This window comes from Ahaetulla prasina, chromosome 2 (genome assembly GCF_028640845.1).
Source record: "Ahaetulla prasina isolate Xishuangbanna chromosome 2, ASM2864084v1, whole genome shotgun sequence".
NCBI classification, from domain to species: domain Eukaryota; kingdom Metazoa; phylum Chordata; class Lepidosauria; order Squamata; family Colubridae; genus Ahaetulla; species Ahaetulla prasina.
Window position 1 is genome coordinate 50,172,043 of NC_080540.1, and position 6,244 is coordinate 50,178,286.

Sequence of the window (6,244 nt, forward strand, 5' to 3'; positions counted from 1 at the left end):
CCAAAACTGAATGCAATATTCCAGGTGTGGCCTTACCAAGGCATTATAAAGTGGTATTAACACTTCACGTGATCTTGATTCTATCCCTCTGTTTATGCAGCCCAGAACTGTGTTGGCTTTTTTGGCAGCTGCTGCACACTGCTGGCTCACATCTAAATGGTTGTCCACTAGGACTCCAAGATCCCTCTCACAGTTACTACTATTGAGCAAGGTACCACATATACGGTACCTGTGCATTTTGGGGTTTTTTGCCTAAATGTAGAACCTTACTTTTTTCACTGTTGAACCTTACTTTTTTTACTGTTGAATTTCATTTTGTTAGTTAGCGCCCAATGTTCAAGTCTGTCAAGATCCTTCTGTATCTTCTGGAGTGTTGGCTATTCCTGCCAGCTTGGTGTCATCTGCAAATTTGATGAGTTCCCCATCTATCGCCTCATCCAAGTTATTAATGAAGATGTTGGAGAGTACTGGGCTTAAAACAGAGCCTTGGGGTACTACACTGCATACTTCCTCCATGTGGATGTAGTTCCCTTGAGGACAATACGTTGAGTGCGGTTGGTCAGCCAGTTGCGAATCCATCTGGTGGTGGTGCTGTCTAACCCACATTTTTCTACTTTATCTAGTAGTAGGTTATGGTCTACTTTATCAAATGCTTTGCTGAAGTCCAAGTAAATTATATCAACAGCATTCCTCTGGTCCACTAATTTTGTCATTTTGTCAAAGAATGCAATGAGATTAGTCTGGCATGATCTGTTTTTGACAAACCCATGTTGGCTTTTGGTTATTACTTTGTTTGCTTCTAGGTGTTCAATGATTCTGTAACAGAATCATCAGTGCTTGGAACACTTTACCTGATTTTGTGGTCTCTTCCCATAATCCTAAAAGCTTTAACCAAAAACTTTCTACTGTTGACCTCACTCCATTCCTAAGAGGACCATAAGGGGCATGCATAAGAGCACAAACGTGCCTACCATTCCTGTCCTATTGTTTTTCTTTTCTTCTTCCTATATATATATATATATATATGCTTATACCTCCTAATATTTACTCATATATATGTTTATATACTATATAATCTTTTTGTATGATACTTATATATATTGTTGTGACAAAATAAATAAATAAATAAATAAATAAATAAATAAATAAATAAATAAATAAATTTGTTGCTTGATTATCTTTTCCAGAATCTTCCCTGGTATTGAGGTCAGGCTGATAGGTCTGTAGTTTCCTGGATCTGTTTTTTTTATTTTTTTGAAGATGGGAACTACATCAGCTCTTTTCCAGTCCTCTGGCAGTTCCCCTGTGCTCCAGGATCTTTGAAAGATATAGTTCAGTGGTTCTGAGATCTCATCTGCCAGTTCCTTCAGAACCTTGGGGTGTATTCCATCCGGTCCTGGTGATTTGAACTCATCTAGGCTAGACAGGTATTCAATTACCATTTTTTTTCCTATTTTAACTTGTGTTCCTAATCTGTTTTTTGTGGTGCTGTTTTTGATAAATTGGATTTTTTTTTCCTTTTGTGTAAAGACAGATGCAAAAAATGAGTTAAGTAGATCTGCTTTCTTCCTGTTGCTTGTCATCTTCTTGCCACTTTCTCCCAGCAATGGGCCAATTGTTTCCTTGACTTTTTTCTTGTTTTTAACATGTTGGAAGAAGCTTTTTTTGTTATTTTTTACTTTTTTCGCTAGCCTTTGTTCGTTGTGAGCCTTAGCTTTCCTCACTTCATCTTTACAGGCTCGGCTATTTGCTGATATTCTGCCTTAGTTATTTGCCCCCCTTTCTACTTTTTATACTTGACCTTTTTAATAATAATAATAATAATAATAATATTTTTATTTATAGACCGCCCTTCTCCCAAAGGACTCAGGGCGGTGTATAGCCACAATTTTGTCTTTCAATTTGTCAGATAGTTCTTTATGCATCCGTGCTGGTTTCTTTTGAGATTTATTATTTTTCCTCTTCATTGGTATTGTGCTAGACTGGGCTTTTATAATCTCACTTTTTAAAATTTCCGAAGCTTCTTGAGTTGTTTTCCCCTTGAGGATTCTCATCCATGGAATACTTCTCAAGCTCTCTCTAAGTTTATTGAAATTAGCTCTCTTAAAGTCCAAGACTTTAGTTTGACTTTGTTCTACTACTTGTGTTTGCATAATGTTGAATTCGAGTATTGCATGATCACTTGCCCTCAAGGTTCCTGTAGCTTCAACACCTTCTATCATTTCATCTCTGTTAGTGAGAATTAAGTCCAATATGGCTGATCCCCTTGTTCCCTTCTCTACTTTTTGGGAAACGAAGTTGTCTGCTAGGTTTGTTAGAAACCTGTTGGATCTTCCACTTGGTGCAGATTTTGTCTCCCAGATGATGTCAGGGTAGTTAAAATCCCCCATTACTACTGTGATGTGCTTCCTACATACCTTAGCTAGCTGATTAGCAAAAGATTCGTCTACTTCCTCTGTTTGGTTGGGTGGCCTATAGTATAGACCTATGGCAATATCGTTTTTCACCCCTTTAATATTGACCCAAATACATCCAAGATAATTTTCATCATTGTTGTGCTCTATTTCTGTAGAGATGTAGTTATTTCTTATATATAGTGCAACTCTACGTCCTCTTTTATTTGGTCTATTTCTTTTAAATAATTTATATCCCTCTAGCTGTATGTTCCATTTGCCGGTTTCATCCCACCAAGTTTTCATAATGGCAACAATATCATATCTGCCCTCATTTACTTGAATTTCTAATTCACCCTGTTTATTCCTCATACTCTGTGCATTGGTGTATAGGCATTTGAGTCCATTTGGATTGACCTTGTGTTTACTGTATACATAACCTGTGTTGTGCCAGACTGCCCCTACTTTCTTGCCACCTGTTTGACTAGTGCATATGGTATGGCACTCACTATTAAATGCTTGGTTTTGCTTGATAGCAGAGCTGATAATCTTACCCACAAAGACATCTACGTTACATGCACGGATAACCCTATTAATTTTATTAATTTTGGATTGCTGGGGACAGAAATTTTCTGTATCATTTAATTCTCTGTCCCCACTGTTCAGTTTAAATGTTTATCCAGAAAATCTGTGAATGTATTGCTATCAATATCAAGTGTGTTGTAGAAAACTTCAAATATCTAATACTATGCTTACGATCAGCCGGTTCTCTTCAGATAAATTGCTGATTATAGTTCTTTTAATTAAAAATTAATTAACATATAGCATCTTTATCAGTAGAATGATTCTGTGTCCTGTGAACAATTTTTGATAATAAAAATAGTCAATGGCTGCAACTTAGTGCTTTACTTATTTTTCAACTTCTTTGCCACACCCAACAGTTCTGGGTAGTTTTGGTGAACGCTGCCAGAACAGGCCTCTTTGCCTGCGCCCCATGTATTCCACTCCGCTAGGGTGGCTTCCATCTGGAGCTTGGCCGGTTTGAGCGACCGTGCAAGGTGCAGCTCTCCTCACACGAAAGTGGATTTGTTGAAGACCCATGAATCAGACTTCGAAGAAACAAATATAGTTTTCCAGAATGGTGTTTTTCACATGTAATGGCTGCGGAGAAGCCCTGAAGAAGGGACAGGTGGAAAAGCATGTGAATATGTGCCGAAACTGTCAGCATCTGTCTTGCATGGATTGCAGGAAAGATATCTGGGATGATGATTATAAATACCACATGAAGTACCTAAGTGAAGATCAGAAGTATGGAGGAAAGAATTATGAAGCCAAAGTCCTCAAAGGAGACGTCAAGCAGCAGGAGTGGATTCAGAAGATTCATGAAATAATAAAGGAAACTAAATAATAATTTAAAAAATCTGGGTAGTTTTATTTGAATGGTATCTCCATCTGCCTAGAAAAGACAAAGTTATGGTAAAACAGATCCGTGGGAGGCACAAAATAAATTCAAAGTTATGTCTTAGCTTCTTGTAATAGTTTTATGAGAACAGCTAGGTAATTTCTCTAAAATTTCATATGTGTTCACTGACCTCAAAAGTTGCCTATCCCTCTTCTGTGTGTATAATAAACACATGGTAAAGGTGAAAAAAGTGAGATTGCGCATCTCTTTCACTGGGAGAAAATCTGAAGAGAGGAGAAAAACAATTCTCACTTTACTGAACAAATATTTCTAAGATACCATGATGAAATGCAATTTTCTGGCTATGTACCTGTTCACTGACTGTGAAAAAATGATGGGAATGTACCAAGAAATATTTTTTTAAACAGAGGGATGTCTTGAAATCAAAGCATAATTTTGCCTTTCATCATAAGATTGTGATTGATCTTTTTGGGTTTTTTTAAATTAAGCAATGGAGAAGGGCTCTGAGAATAATCAGCATGCAAATAAGGATCCTCATCTGGGTGTGCATCCAAATTGACTGCACATTAAAATTTAACTTAATAATACAATGTCTAAAGAAAATTGATATACAACTTTTTTATTAAAAAAGCCTAATATATTTAATATTTGGGGTAAATGGCTTCAAATAAATCAAATAACATTTTTTGTTGAATCAGTATATAGTGAGTCACTGACACTGAAATATAAAAATTAGATGTAGATTTATTTTTTTGTATCATATAGTAACTAGTCTGATCATCCTCCTATGCATAAGAAGTCTGCAGTTCTTGATGCTTTTATCAGTTCCAGATGCTGGTGATATAGCCAATCAGAACATATGCATTCTTAACTAACTAAGCTAAACTCATGTTAAGAGTGTTGTGGATTTCAGCCAAAATATGGTAAATATATGTGCAGACCATTGGAGGTAATAGCTAAATTTTAATTGCTTCTTATCAAGCATTCTCTGAGGTTTCTTATATGGGGAAGGCAGGCAATCCTGATGGCTGCAAGCAGAGAGACGTGAAGACAAGCATCCCGCAGCCACCTGCCCACTCCATCCTGTCTCTCATGTTGCTTTCAGCCCATGCAGCATGTCCAAATTATGTGCCTCCTCCGTGCCTCTGCTGCCGCCTGCTGCTTGGACAGGTAATCAACTCACACTGCACGGGATGCGCCAACCAAGGGGCCAGTGGGTTGCAGCTGCTGCCAGACGTCGGGCCCCGTGTACTCATTGCCTTTTGTGTCCACATCAGGGGGTGGGGTGCCCAGCCAGGCCGTTCACCCTGAAATCGCATTTCCCCCAAAATAAACCTTAGTGCTTAGTTTGGAGCCCAAAAAAAATATAAGACCGGGTCTTATTTTCAGGAAAACATGGATATATATATATATATATATATATATATATCTCCCTCCCTCTCCCTCTCTCTCTCTCTCTCTCTCTCTCTCTCTCCCCCTACCTATCTATCTATACCTACTACCACTTCCTAACAAACACAGACAGGGCTGAGTTCTAGGTCCCACTACATAGGACCAGTCTAGCAACAACCCTAATCTATACCCAAGACAGAGACCAGTGAGTCTGTTCCATTTCTTTTCAGCATGTTTTAAATGAGGCCTTTTTAAATGAGTATATAGAAATGTTTTGTTGACATTAGAAATTTGGATAAAAATTTATTAACAAAGTATGTTTCCATAGTTTGGGAAATCTCCAAGGGGCCGGGAATAAACGCTAACTTTCTTCACCAGGGACCCTCCATTGTTGTGACATTCTTAGCAAAGCAAACAGATTAAACAAAAACAATGAATTCAAATTTAATTAGGGAGCCAAGCCTCCTTTGGGGATCAGGTTGTGTTATATTTCATTTATATTTTGTAATAATGATTACAAAATGATAATGTTGTTGCCTAATGTGAAATACACAGAACAACCAGTTAATTTTTCCAATAGGATAAATGCCATGAAATTATTATTTATTTATTTGATTTTTATACCGCCCTTCTCCCGAAGGACTCAGGGCGGTGTACAGGCAACAATAAAATACAAACACCACAGTATACAATTTAAAATGCAAGTTAAAAAACTTATTATAATTAGCCTAGAACTTTAAAATTTATAAAACCAAACCTCATTTAAAATTAGTAGAAAATTTAAAATCGATAAAATTTATATAATTTAAAATTTAAAATTTAAAATTTAAGCCAGCCCCGCGCGAATAAAAAGGTATGTCTTCAGTTCGCGGCGGAAAGTCCGAAGATCAGGTATTTGACGTAAGCCTGGGGGAAGCTCGTTCCAAAGTGTGGGAGCCCCCACAGAGAAGGCCCTTCCCCTGGGGGCCGCCAGCCGACATTGTTTGGCGGACGGCACCCTGAGAAGTCCCTCTCTGTGAGAGCGTACGGGTCGGTG